Source organism: Mirounga angustirostris, unplaced genomic scaffold (assembly GCF_029215605.1).
Source record: "Mirounga angustirostris isolate CCGP_5_RB_7025 unplaced genomic scaffold, mMirAng1.0.hap1 SCAF_8, whole genome shotgun sequence".
NCBI lineage: Eukaryota > Metazoa > Chordata > Mammalia > Carnivora > Phocidae > Mirounga > Mirounga angustirostris.
This window is the reverse complement of record NW_026991716.1, coordinates 66,009,846-66,024,189: the sequence shown is the minus strand read 5'-3', so window position 1 is coordinate 66,024,189 and position 14,344 is coordinate 66,009,846. Positions and strand designations below refer to the sequence as shown.

The following is a 14,344-nucleotide window of genomic DNA, read 5'->3' as shown; positions in this document are numbered from 1 at the left end:
GGAGGGGGGTGTGGGGATGGGTTAGCCTGGTGATGGGTGTTAAAGAGGGCACGTACTGAATGCAGCACTGGGTGTTATATGCAAACAGTGAATCATGGAACACTACATAAAAAACTAATGATGTAATGTATGGTGATTAACATAACAAAAAAAGAAATTATAAATCAAGATAACATTTGGTAGTGCAAAACTCACAGTCTGGAAGGAAATAGATGCTCAAAAAAATCACTTCAGCATGATTTTAAGTCATTTCTCCAAGATTCAGACAAATGTTTATAGCAGGGTAGTACATTCAAATATTTTTGGTGTGTGTGCTTTTTTTTTTTTTTTTAATTCAAGGTAGTTAACATATAGTGTAGTACTGGTTTCTAGAGTAAAATTAGTGATTCATCACTTACATAAAACACCCATTGGTCATCACAACAAATGCCCTCCTTAATACCCATCACCCACTTAGCCCATCCTCTCACCCATCTCCCCTCCAGCAACCTTCAGTTTGTTCTCTATAATTAAGAATCTCTTATGGTTTGTTTCCCTCTCTGGTTTTATCTTATTTTATTTTTCTTTCCCTTCCCCTATGTTCATCTGTTTTTTGTTTTTTGTTTTTTTTTGAAAATTTATTTATTTTAGAGAAAGAGAGCACAAGTGGGAGGGACAGAAGAAGAGGGAGAGAGAATCTCAAGTGACTCCACGCTGAGCACAGAGCCCAGCACAGGGCTTGTCTCACTCCTGAGATTGCGGCCTGAGCCGAAACCAAGAGTCCATCGCTTAATGGACTGCACCACCCAGGTACCCCTCATCTGTTTTGTTTCTTAAATTTACATATGAGTGAAATCATATGGTATTGTCTTTCTCTGACTGACTTATTTTGCTTAGCATAATACACTCTAGTTCTATCCACATCATTCCAATGGCAAGATTTCATTCTTTTTGATGGCTGAGTAATATTCCATTGTATTTATATACCATCTCTTCTTTATCCATTTACCAGTCGATGGACATTTGGGTTCTTTCCATACTTTGGCTATTGTTGATAGTGCTGCTATAAACATTGGGGTGCATGTGTCCCTTTGAATCAGCATTTTTGTATTTGGATAAATACCTAGTAGTGCAATTACTGGATTATAGGGTAGTTCTATTTTTAACTTTTAGGAAGCCTCCATACTGTTTTCCAGAGCGGCTGCACCAGTTTCCATTCCCTCCAACAGTGCAAAAGGGTTATCCTTTCTCTGCATCCTCACCCACATCTGTTGTTTCCTGAGTTGTTAATTTTAGCCATTCTGACTGGTGTGAGGTGGTATCTCATTGTGGTTTTGATTTGTATTTCTCTGATGATGAGTGATGTTGAGCATCTTTTCATTTGTCTGTTGGCCATCTGTATGTCTTCTTTGGAGAAATGTCTGTTCATGTCTTCTGCCCATTTCTTGAATGGATTATTTATTTTTGGGGTGTTTAGATTGATGAGTTCTTTATAGATTCTGGATACTAGCCCTTTATCCAATATGTCATTTGTAAATATCTTCTCCCACTCCATTGGTTGCCTTTAAGTTTTGTTGATTGTTTTCTTTGCTGTGAATAAGGTTTTTGTCTTGATGGAGTCCTAATAGTTCATTTTTGCTTTTGTTTCCTTTGCCTACTAGACATGTCTAGTAAGAAGTTGCTGTGGCTGAAGTCAAAGAGGTTGCTACCTGTTTCTTCTCTAAAATTTTGATGTCTTCCTGTCTTACATTTAGGCCTTTCATCCACTTTAAATTTATTTTTGTGAATGGTGTAAGAAATTGATCCAGTTTCATTCTTCTGCATGTTACTGTCCAGTTTTCCTAGTATATTAAAATATTAATTTTTTGTGTTACATATCTTCCCATTCCCATATTCTTTTTTTTAAGATTTTATTTATTTATTTGAGAGAGAGAGAGATAGCAAGAGAGAGCACAAGCAGGGAGAAGAGGGAGAAGCAGGCTCCCCATTGAACAGGGAGCCTCACTCGGGGCTCAATCCCAGGACCCTGAGATCATGACCTGAGCCAAAAGCACATGCTTAACCAACTGAGCCACCCAGATGCTCCCCTCCCCCATTCCCATATTCTAAGGGCTTTTAAATTCCTTGTCTTAGATAAATTTGCTGTTAGCAAAGCAATAGTTGCTTCAAACTTCTATTTTGCACAAACTTTTATTTTCAAGTTTTCACTAACTTTCAATTCTGGGTGTTGTTTTCCTAGAGTTTGAGCTGTTGCACTAATTATGCTAGGAGGACACAAAGGAAGACCAGGGGCAGAGTGGGGCAGAGAAGCAGATAGGTGGACAGGTGAAACTTATCCAGCCTGAATAGTATAGGGTACAGGTCTGGCCTTTACTGGGATCAGCACCTATTACGTGATTTGACCTCAAGGATAGGTAGTATAGTACATCAGGGAACCTAGACATTTGTTTGGGTGACCAAGGTCACTAAAGATTGGAGTACATCTAGTACTGTCCGGAGAAAGCATTGCACTGACCATTCTGGGCAATTAAACATCACTTGAGTTTTCTTCATACCTTGGTGACTTTTACACAACTCTAGGTAGCAGGAACCCCAATATTGACTGAAATTGAATAGCCATCAATTTACATAAAATGTTAACTGCAGATTCCTGTCAGATAGGTGAACCGGCTTGGGCTGTCTTACCCAAAATCAACTCTCAAAAACTTGGGAAGAAGAGTGCAGTGCACAACTCAGTAACTACCCCTGACAACTAGATAACACAGCAAGAAAACTTTGGCGAGACGGACGGCTTCCTTGAACTACTTTATGTTGGGTGATGAGGTGTGGGGCATTGCAGCCTGGGGCAGAAGGAGGCCAAAGGTAGCAGCCAGAGGAAAGACTAGGAAAAGCTTTTAGCATATGTAAGGAGATCAGCCTGTGAAGTGAGTTGCAGTATTTCCCACCTAGATTGTTAATGTGTTTTTTAACTATTCTTAAGTCATGTAAAAGTTTTGGAGGTCAGGGTGTATGTTTTTAAAGCTCTCTTTTTCTTTTATGGCATCTTCACTTTGGTCTTATCCAGAAAGGCTTTTCCTCAGTCCAAAGCAATGAAGACTTTTCCCATATTTAATTTTAGCACTCTTAAAGTGTTAATTTCTATATTTACATTTTAATCCATTTGGATTTTATTCAGGTGCATGGTAAGAAATATAGATCCAAATTTATCTTTTTCCAGATATTTATCAAGCCGTTCCAGAACTATTTTTTAATTATTATTTTTAACTATGTTAAAAGACACATAATAGGAAATTCACCTTCCCAACTATTTTCAGGTGTACAGCTCAGTGGCATCAAGTACATTCAGATTGTTGGGCAACCATCGCCACCAGCCTTCCCCAGAACTCTTTTCATCTTGCGAGATGGAAACTCTATACCCATTAAACGATAATTCTCCCTTCTGCCCTCAGTCTCTGGCAACCACCATTCTACTTTCTGATATTTCACTTAGCAAAACATCCTCAGGTTCATCCATGTTGTAGCATGTGTCAGAATTTCCTTCCTTTTTAAGACTAAGTAACATTCCATTGTATGTATATGCCACATTGTCTGTATCCACGCATCTGGTGATGGACTCTTGGATCATGTCCACATTTTTGTTTTTGTGAATAATGCTGCTCTGAACATGGATGTACAAGTATCTCTTCAAGTTCCTGCTTTTAATTATTTTGAGTACATACCCATCGGTGGATTTGCTAGGTCATATGGTAATTCTATTTTTAATTTTAATTTTTAATATTTAAAATACACATGTTTATGTGTGTGTATACATATATATACAAAGCTTCACTATCCACCTAAAAACACTTTCAAAATAAATACTAACAAATATTTCTTTAAAATTCATATGTAAATACGTAATATATATACATACATACATGTACATATATAGTACCAATTGCAAATTAAAAAAAAAACAGGCAATTTTGCTACTAGGTGGAAATTGTACTTCTCACACATTAGTCAATGCATTAAAGAAAAAAATGAAGTTCTAAAAATTTGAAAGAGGAGGTAAAACTATTACTATTTGCATGGAATAGCAATACTTTAGATATGTATACCTATATAATACAATAAGCATACAATATAATAGGTATGAATCTATATAAAATGTAGTATCAATACTTTTATGTAAGTATGTGTGTACAGGTATGTATTTTTTGAGTATATATAAGCTTATATATATTTATATATATAAAATTATGCTGGTGTGTGTATATAAATTTCTATATTAATTTTAGAGATATATTTATTAGCATTTATTTTTAAAGTGTTTTTTAGTTGGATATTCAAGCTTTGTTAAAGGCATTTTTAGTCACCTTGGAGCGAATTAAAAGGTATCTCTATTTTGCTGCATTAAATATGATCAAAGTCACACTGATAATATTCCAAGAGTGAAGCTCTTTGCATTTCTGAAAAACCCACGTTATCACGGTGTGTATGTATTTAATATATGATGCTGAATTCCACTTGCTAATATTTATTTTGAATTTTTTCATCAATTGATCTATAGTTTATTTTAGAGAATTGTGGTATCAATGTTGTATTGATTTATGAAAAAAATTGAAAGCATTTTTACCTTTCTGTGCTCTGAGAGAGTTTAAATGACGTTGGATTCTGCTCTCTAAACATTTGGTATAAGTGTCCTGTGGAATCACTGGAACCCAAGGCTTTGGAAGGGAGGGGGATTAGCTCACTTGCAACTTTTTCTGTCCTTCTGTGGAAATTGCACCTGTTTCAATATATTACAGACTGCTTTAATTAATAACATTTTCCTTGAAAATTATCCATTTCATACAAGATATTTATTTGAACTGCCCTCTGCATTAACAGTTTCCCAAGAAAGCTTTAAGATCTCTAGCCAGGAAGATTTTTTTCTCTGACTTTGAAAATTTTGATTTCTGTTTTTATTGAATTTTGATCCAAGAATATTATATTTATTATTTTACTTATTTGAGATTCATTAAAGTTTGCTCGGTGGTCTTTATAATTGGTCAATTTTTGTGTATTTTCTATGGGCAGGTAAAAGAAGATACATTCTCTATATTAAGTTGTAATGTTAGATATATATATCCCTCAGATTTACCACATTGATTTCATTCTGTAAGTCCTTACATTTTTTTGTACACTTGGTATGTCTTGGAACACGAAAGATACAAACCACCTCATATAATTGTTTCTGTATATTTCTTTTCATATCTCCTTTAATTTCTGCTTTATAAAAACTTTTGATATATTACTTGGTGCAAAGATATTTACAAATGTTACATCTCTATTATGATTTTATCTTTTGACATAATAATGTGTGTTCCTTTGTCTGATTTAAGAATTTTTAGCCCAAATTCTACTTTGTCTGATAGAGAAAGATGTATTGCACTTGCTTGGTATTCTACTGGCCAAACTTTTCTTTTAACATTTTGAAATTACTTTGTTTAGTGTGACAGCTGTATGCAACAGAGTTGTTTTTTGCTTTGTGATACAATACAAAACTTTTTAAATAGGTGAATTGAGCCTAATTACATTTACGGAAACCACATTTCCTTGCCTTTATCTCGGTCGTATTATGTAATTTGCACTCTTTCTGTAATTTTAAGACTTTCACTGTGTGGTCTGTTTATGTTGTTCTGTGCACATGTGTGTATGGATAGCCTTTTCTTGTGGTGGCTGCTATATCTACACAGAATTCCTTTGGTTCCCTTTCAATTAGGTAATTCTTATTTATTCCTTACTACCAGCAAAAATAAAACTGTTATCTCCTCTCCCTTCATCATTCAAATTTATTCTATAGTATTATCATCCTTTACCTGTGTATTCTTTAAACTTCTACTACTGCATTTATCAACTTTAATTGATGTTGTTTGATTCTCAATAATTAAAGATTTGGAAATTAATTATATCATTTCATTTAACCTCTCTTTGTTTCCCATTTTTTGATAGTTGTATCATTTCCTCTTTGTCAGAACAGATGGCATGTATGTTTCATTTGTCACTCATTACTTTTCTTTCGATTTCAGCTTAAATTATTCAAAGTTTTGTAGCTGTCTTTTGCTATAGTTTCCTGAGAATATGTTTGGCTAAATGTTGCTCTCAACTTTTCCCAGAAGAGCATCTTTGAATATGAATATAGTTTCCTGAGTTCCTTTCCCCTACCCCCCATTGGCTTTTCTTACTTGGAAGACATTTAAATATGATACACATTAGGTAGTTTTGGTGGCACGAGGGAGAAGGAAGAGTAATGGAATAAGAATGTGAATAAGGGGACCTATAATAATATAACATAAACCGTGGTTAAAATGCTAAATACTACACCTGACGAACACCTAAATTTGAGACCTGAAATTTATATCACTCAATATCATCATTCCAGGCAGTAAATCTTTACAAGTCCAGAGATGAAGTAAAACTGTATGTCTTAATTTAAAATGATACTAATGGGGGCGCCTGGGTGGCTCAGTTGGTTAAGCGACTGCCTTCGGCTCAGGTCATGATCCTGGAGTCCCAGGATCGAGTCCAACATCGGGCTCCCTGCTCAGTGGGGAGTCTGCTTCTTCCTCTGACCCTCCCCCCTCTCGTACACTCTCTCTCTCTCAAATAAATAAAATCTTTAAAAAAATAAAATAAAATAAATAAAATAATACTAATGTACGAATTGTAATTAAAGGCAATAAACATTCATTAGGCAATATACCATGCAGCAACATTAGGCAATATACCGTGCCGAGGTGCAGCAGGGGGGAAAAGGCAGACTCTGACCCTTGCCCTCTTAGAGCTTTTTTTTTTTTTTTTTTTTTTTTTTTTTGAGAAAGAGTGTGAGCAAGAATGGAGGGGAGGGGCAGAGGGAGAGCGAGAGTGAGAATCCTGAAGCAGATTCCCCACTGACCAAGGAGCCCACTGCTGCAGAGCTTGATCCCAGGATCCTGAGATCATGACCTGAGCCAAAATCAATAGTCTGCCGCTTAACCAACCAAGCCACCCAGGCACCCCTGAGAGAGAGAATCTTAAGCAGGCTCCATGCCCAGCATGGCCTGACATGGGGTTCAATCTCACAACACTGAGAGTGACTGAGCCACCCGGCACCCCATTTTGGAGCTTACATTTTCATTGGTTAGAAGTATTTGTACCTCAAAGCCTTTCTTTACATAATCCTTAGACATTCTGTTCTCTGAGTCTGAGACAGGTGCAGAATTTTAACAAAATGTATTTATATTTGTGAAACATCTTTTAGTTGTAGAAAACTATATACAAGTCATTTATTTCCCTCACAAAGTGCTGTTTTTTGAGAATAATAGTGCCAGCTGTGTATGTAATAAAATATATCAATCAGTAAATAAAACATCGTATTTTACAAGTAATGATTAAGATCTACAAGAACCGTGTATGTTGATGCTAGCTTACCTAAATTAGCCACACATGTAGGTGACTCTAATTACTTATACTTCTTAGGTATTTTATTTAGTAACACTTTTTTTTTTTTTTTTGCCTCCTACAAGAAAAGAGGGAAAGGAATATCCATTTTAAATGGAATTGGAGAATGGTGAGCCTTGCTTTACTGGAAACTATTCAAATTCTACTTACATACCGTTCATCAACACTTGATGTACACCTATATTTTAGTTCTTGCCATATGATGCTGAAATTCTCTATTTCTGGGCCCAACTCTCCAACTGAAATATAAGCTCATCCATGGAAGCAGATGCAATGTCCTTTCATCTTTGTATCTGCTGTGCTTGGCCAGGGTCTGGCGCATCATAGGCCCCATCGTAAGTTTGCTGCCTTGCACTGCACTTTTCCACGTGATGGGAGCTGCAATGATACTAGATTTGCTGTGAAAATGCTTATATAAATAATAGAATACTTCCCAGCTCGGTCTGCTCTGTGTTTTTCTCCAAGCACAGCAAAGTGCTTTGCTTATTATTTCCAGATGTGGGTGGCCAGACCTGCCTGGCAGAGAGGAAACTAGGTCCCAGGGACCACGTAGGTTATCTACAGGGAGCCCTGCATCTCAGTTCCGTGACATGTCATCCCTACGTGAGACCCCCTACAGTGCCTCGCACAGCATGTGTGCGCAGAAAGTGGGGACCCAGTCCAGATCAGTGGCCAGTCTCCCCTGATTCCCAGTCCCCTAGTTTTACCATGATGTCAGCCTCATACTGAATGCTTTCCTTAAATTCTCTCCCTTGAGCTTCATACAATTTAGTCATGTCCTAAATAACTAAGAAGTGGAAAATGTATGCACAAGGGATTGGCATTTTCTGCCAGGCAGCTGAAAATAGTGTGCCAGCAAGATGTGAAACCAAACAGAGTCAGTGTCAATAATGTGAAGTAGCAGGAAGTGGAAGGTCAATGAGAGAACGAGCCCTCATGTGCTCCTGGATGTGGGCTAGAAGCCGATAAACCTACAGAATCCGAGGACCCGAGAGAAAGAAAGAATTTCCAGAGTCAGCTAGAACCCCATTCAGACAGCCCTTCTTCATGGCCCACGCAGAAGGCCATCAGGGCCATTCTGGAACAATTAGTATCTCTGCTCCCTAGGATTTGACTCCCCAGAACTGCATGTGATAATTGAGACCAAGGAATAAATGCATACTAATTTATTACACTTTGTAATACACAGAGGTCAATTTTAATTATTGAGTCAATGACCCAACTAACTGAATTTAAAAATACAGCTTTGCCTGAAATGCACGGACTCTTTTATACCTTGTATTATGTGAATTAATCCCACTTTCCTTTCTAAAGTCGCATTATAAACAGAAACAATTCCTCCTGACTTCTAAAACCCCATCTTGTTTTTCAAACTTTTTTTTTAAATTTTTTTAAATTTTTTTTTTTTTAAGATTTTATTTATTTATTTGACAGAGAGAGACACAGCGAGAGAGGGAACACAAGCAGGGGGAGTGGGAGAGGGAGAAGCAGACTCCCCGCTGAGCAGGGAGCTTGATGTGGGACTCGATCCCAGGACCCTGGGATCATGACCTGAGCCGAAGGCAGACGCTTAATGACTGAGCCACCCAGGCGCCCCCAAACTTTTTTTTTTAACTAATGCACAGTAAGAAACACATTTGCCATCACATCTTGATACAAACACATACACACACATAAAACTGAAATTCAAACAAAGCTTCACAGGACAATACTCACTAGTCTTGTGCAGCCTGATGTTTTCCATTATCTACTCTCCTTCATTTTTGTTTTATGAAATCATCAACACTTTAATTTTTGCTCATATCAGGTGTACATTCTAAGCAAACAGTGGCCCTGCTACACAGGGTCTTTACACCAGGGGCCGCTTGCATCTAGAACATTGTCCTTCCTTGTGCCACGTGGAGAAACCAGATGCCGGTTCTTAAAGCTTCCAACCAGAAGGATACATTCGACTCACATACATTGGCCAAAGCAAGCGCATGGCCAAGCGTGATGTTATTAGGTTAGGGAAGCGTAATCCTCCGTCAGAGAAAATTCGCAGACATTTGTAAAAAATAATGCAGCCTACCTCAGAGCTTTACATACATACATAATTTCCTTTAAACCATACAACTCTTAAATGACAAAGCCTGGATTCAGAGCAGACCTGTGATATATAAACCCATTCTCATAACCTGGATATTTTTTATATCTCAATAGACTGTTTTCTTTTACAAAGATCTCCTAAAACCTAAGAATAATGATAATGAAAACACAAGCTTTATCATGATATTCTTATTTTATTATTTAAAAATAATTATTGTCCTACTTCTGTAAAAGATTCAAATCTTCAGTTTGGAAAACAGTATTCCATGGAAGTTCAAAGAGGTTCGGAAGGTGGAGAATTGTTTTCCATAATGACTGATTCAAAGAAAATAATATTAAGAAACTAATGTTACAAAGTCATGAGATACCAGGAGCGATGAGCAAACACTGCATTCAATTCTACACACAGGTGATAAAACTTTTTTCAGAAGAAAAAAAATTGCCTACACTTAAATTGATTTATGTGTGAGGTAGCTGTCTTTAAACAACCACCACAGGAATGTGGAATAAAAAGAAATCCCTATTAAAAATATTTAAATTGTTAGCAATCATCTATTTTTCTGCAATTTTATTGACTTTTACCATTGAATGATAATAATTTCCCGCTCTTTTTGAGCATTTACAATGGATGAGGCTTTGTTCTAAGTGCTTTACATATTTTATCTTAATTAACCCACACCGTAACTTCTAAGGCCGGGAATATTGTTACCTCCATTTGAGAAATATGAGAACAGATGGCAGAAGTTAAGTAGGTGCTTACGGTCACTTGGAAGTGGGTGGTGACACTCAGGCTCTCAGACTCTGGAGAATATGTTCTATTTTTCTAATTGTGATAATATATAAAATGGCATAAAGTTTACCATTTTAACCATGTTTAAGTGTGTAATTCAGTGGCATTAGGTACATTTTCAGGTCTTTTCTGAGCCTGAAACTTTCCCTGGACATGAGCAATGACTTTCTGAATTCCCCTTTATATGTGATTGCTTTTGGATGCGCTAATCTTCAATTTTCTGGCTCCCAAAGTAGAAAAAGAGAAAAATGAAGGGTGAGGAGGAACCAAAACCTGGCACCTAATCTTCAAATCTCCTGAAAGTTACTCCATCAGGGAGAGGAGAAGTTTGCAACCATGGTGTTGAAGGTTGCAACAAGAGCTGCCCATCTCTGTGCTGGCACCTCCACACAAGAAGCATCAATCAGCCATGTGAAAACAGACCCCCAATATTTGGAGGACAGGATCCTTATTGCCCACCCTGACACCTGCAAGCTACATGCAAACTCCTTCGGGAACACACGCATGGCTGCCTGCTGTGGGCTGTGGCATGGGGGATGGGTAGCTGCTGCCGTCCTAAGAACTGAATTGGCCAAAATTCAGTGCAGTTTACCATCCAAGGCTTCCCTTAGATATTGCAAGCTTTCAAGAGACTCCTGAGTTCCAAAAAAGTCACATCAGACAGATGCTGCCCCTGAAGAGTTGTCTAGGCGGAGAGTCGGATTCCCGGTGCCTCCTACTCTACCCCGTGAACTCCTCGAGTGTATGTTCTTAACTACTACACTCTGTAGGGTTGAGGTTTTTTTTTTTTCTCCCCTCTTCCGGGCAAAATTTAGGAGTTGGCCTCTTGATACGTGGGATAGGTGAGGTAAAGAAATAATTGTCTGGGGGCGCCTGGGTGGCTCAGTCGGTTAAGCGTCTGCCTTAAGCTCAGGTCATGATCTCAGGGTCCTGGGATCAAGCCCCACATTGGGCTCCCTGATCGGCGGGGAGCCTGCTTCTCCCTCTGCTTGCTTCTTCCCCCTGCTTGTGCTCTCTTTCTGTCAAATAAATAAACAAAATCTGTAAAAAAAAAAAAAGAAACAATTGTCTGGACTGTCAAAATAAATCAAACTCTAGACTTGACCCTGGGCTCGAGCTTCACGTCAGTCCTGGAAACACTGCAATTTCCCAGCCCGGGCTCCTGCTGAGCTAAGGCTTTGCCACAGTCCTCCTTTCCCAGTACAGTTAAGATGGGCCCTGCTATGTGAATGAGGAAGGGAGTTAATTTATTTCCTCATTTTCCCTAAAAATTTCATTTACAACACTCATTTCCTTTCAACACCACCTAGGAGTCTGGGAAATAAGGGAAAGGGGATATAGCTTTTCCCAAATGCTGAGGACCTTTAAGTGTAGTTCTGCTGCCTGTCTCCTTAATGTCCCTCTGTCCCCCTTCTCACCATGACAGCTAGCCTAAGCCAGCCCTTCCCCATCTCTCTCCTCAATTATGTTTTCTCCTAACTGCTTTCTTGCCTCCCTCCCCTTCTAACTGATCTTTTACACAGGCACAAGTGGGATCTTCCAAAAACACATGTCTGATCATGTTACTCCTCCACCTAAAAACCATGTGCTGGGGACGAGAACACAGATACTCACTTGCTGTCATCTGTGATCACCATGAGCCGAACGCAGCCTGACCCTCCATTACTGCACACTCAGTGATATGTTGAGGGATAGAGCCCACCGACAAGCACTTCACTGCTCTTAGAAGGAGAGAAACTGAGCTATATGTAAGCAGTATGGATAGATTTTTAAAACTATGTTAAAGGAGAAGAGTAAGAAGCAGAATGAGACAAACAGAAACATGCCATACATGTATATTATCTCTGTAGCATTCTTGAAAAATGTTTAGCTTGAATCTAACCACAAGGAAACAATCAGAAAAATTAAGTATGTGGGCTTTTGAGAAAATAACTGGCCTGTGCCCTTCAAAGATTCAATATCATGAAAAAAAAAACAAAGCCTGAAGATAGTTCTAGATTATATGCAACTAGAGAAAAAGAGGGCATGAGCTTTCATCTGTAGTGTATGAGCTCTGAAGAGATTTTTGGATCAGAACACATACACATATCCACACAGCTATAAAAGTATAATTGGGGAAATTAAAATGTGGGTATTTATTGGTTAGTAATACTGCGTTGACTTTCATATCTTTAGATGGTATAACTGAGGACAAAAGGAAAAAATCAGACTCACCTTGAACCAATAAGCATGATTACCCCAACACTTCACACTCAAATTTAGCTAGAAAACATATAAACAGATAATAAAAACTTCCTAGGACAATCAGAATGGAATCCATATTCCTTGGCATTGTCTATGAACCTTTCACAGTCTAGCACCTAGCAACTGCTTCTGCCAAGTTCTCCCATTCTTTCCCCTCTGTCTACCCACATGGGGAGCTCGAGCAAAGAACAGTGATTCTTACAGGCTACCATGCTCATTCATGGTTCTGTTGTTTTGTTCATGCTGCTTTCTCAGATGAAAATGCTATTCTCCTTTTATTATACAACATAATCCTATTCATTTTTCCACACTCAAGGGCTTATTAAAATGTTTCTGCTCCTTCTGTCATTTTTTGAACTCTAATATAAACACAGATACACACATACACACGTGTGCACACACACCTTCCTCTTAATTATATCATAGACTCTATAACTGTTATTTGTACTGATGAGTTTATGTCTTTCTCTCCATTCCAGATTAAAATTCCCTTAAGATGGAGGCTATTTTTTATTCTAGCTTGTTTTCCCCAAACTGAACACAATGACCAATAGGCAGATGTTCAATAAATATTTGTTAAATAAATAAATGGAGGGAAGGAGAACATCATGGTCTCCTTCCATAGTCAGGCTGCTGACCAGAAAGGTGAATTGTTTCACAAGGTCACCAAGCTAACAAATGAGTCAGCACTAGCTAAATCCTATAACAGAGCTCTCTGATATAGTGCATTATGTAATCATGCTGTCTTCACTCATTTTCAAACATTCATTGACTGCCCATGATAAAGACTCTAGCTTAAGAAATATTTTTAATCATCAGATTTCCCAACAAAATCTAGTACAGAGTTGGCACTGAAAGTTTTGCTATTTTAGTTTCTGTTGATTCACTCAGGACGGGGGCAAGTCTCCATGCTTTGCAGACAACCAGGCGCTTTTGGGTATTTTCAGACTGCTGATGCTGAACTTTGCATGTAACTTGCTCACTCTTTGGGATACTTTAGAAGTGAAGTATAAATATTTAAAAGGGAAAGGGTTGTTATTGTGTTTTCTTTGATTGATATAGGTGAGGAAGGGAAACCTGAACATTTAAAGATATTCTACATGTTCTGCCTTTAAATCAACTGAAATAACTTCAACTCCAATCACCTCCCGGTTGTTCTGGTAATCAGTCTTTTTTAAGGTGACATCTGATGTAACATGTATTCTACATTATTATTTTAATACATAGTGAGATTCTGAGAAAAATAGCTTCTCCTGGCATACCCGCAAGAAATCAGTAAATGTTAAAATAAGCAGACTGCTATAAACACGGACTACCATTAGTCAGAACAAGTTCCCTCAGTTTGTAGGTAGGAGAGATCTTTCTCTAAAATGATATGAACTGGAAGTGAAATTTTCCCAGCCTTTTACTGTAAAGGATAACAACGGCAGAGCCCAGAGTATATATGTACTTATTAGCCTCAGAAAGCTTGAAAACCTGCAAAAATTGCACTCACAGAGGTTCCCATGATTTCCACATCGTAATCTATCCTACTTTACAACCCTAATCTGGTTTTGTCCAGGGCTGCTATATCCCAAGCCCCTTGGTGCTTCCACTGAGTTCTTTCTGTCATTTTACATGTCTGTGTCCTCCAGAATCCCTGAGCATTAGTGCTATTATAATCTCTATTAAGGAGAAAAGAATATATGAAAATATGAAGATTTCATCTATACTATGAAGAGGCCACTGTGTTTTGCTTACATTTTTTTTTTGCTAATCTCTTGAGGCCCAGTAACATAATTA

The 14,344-nt window shown here is 37.9% G+C and overlaps 2 long non-coding RNA genes across 2 annotated transcripts in view; one reads left to right on the top strand and one right to left on the bottom strand.

Annotated features, from left to right (window-relative positions):
• Positions 1-760, top strand: part of LOC123837870 (uncharacterized) — a 253,775-nt gene extending 253,015 nt beyond the window's left edge. The window contains exon 5 of the long non-coding RNA XR_008505336.2: positions 631-760. This is a non-coding gene — a long non-coding RNA (uncharacterized LOC123837870). The remainder of the gene's footprint in view (positions 1-630) is intronic.
• LOC123837869 (uncharacterized) overlaps positions 1-14,344 on the bottom strand; it is a 52,909-nt gene that overhangs the window by 22,355 nt on the left and 16,210 nt on the right. The window lies entirely within an intron of this gene.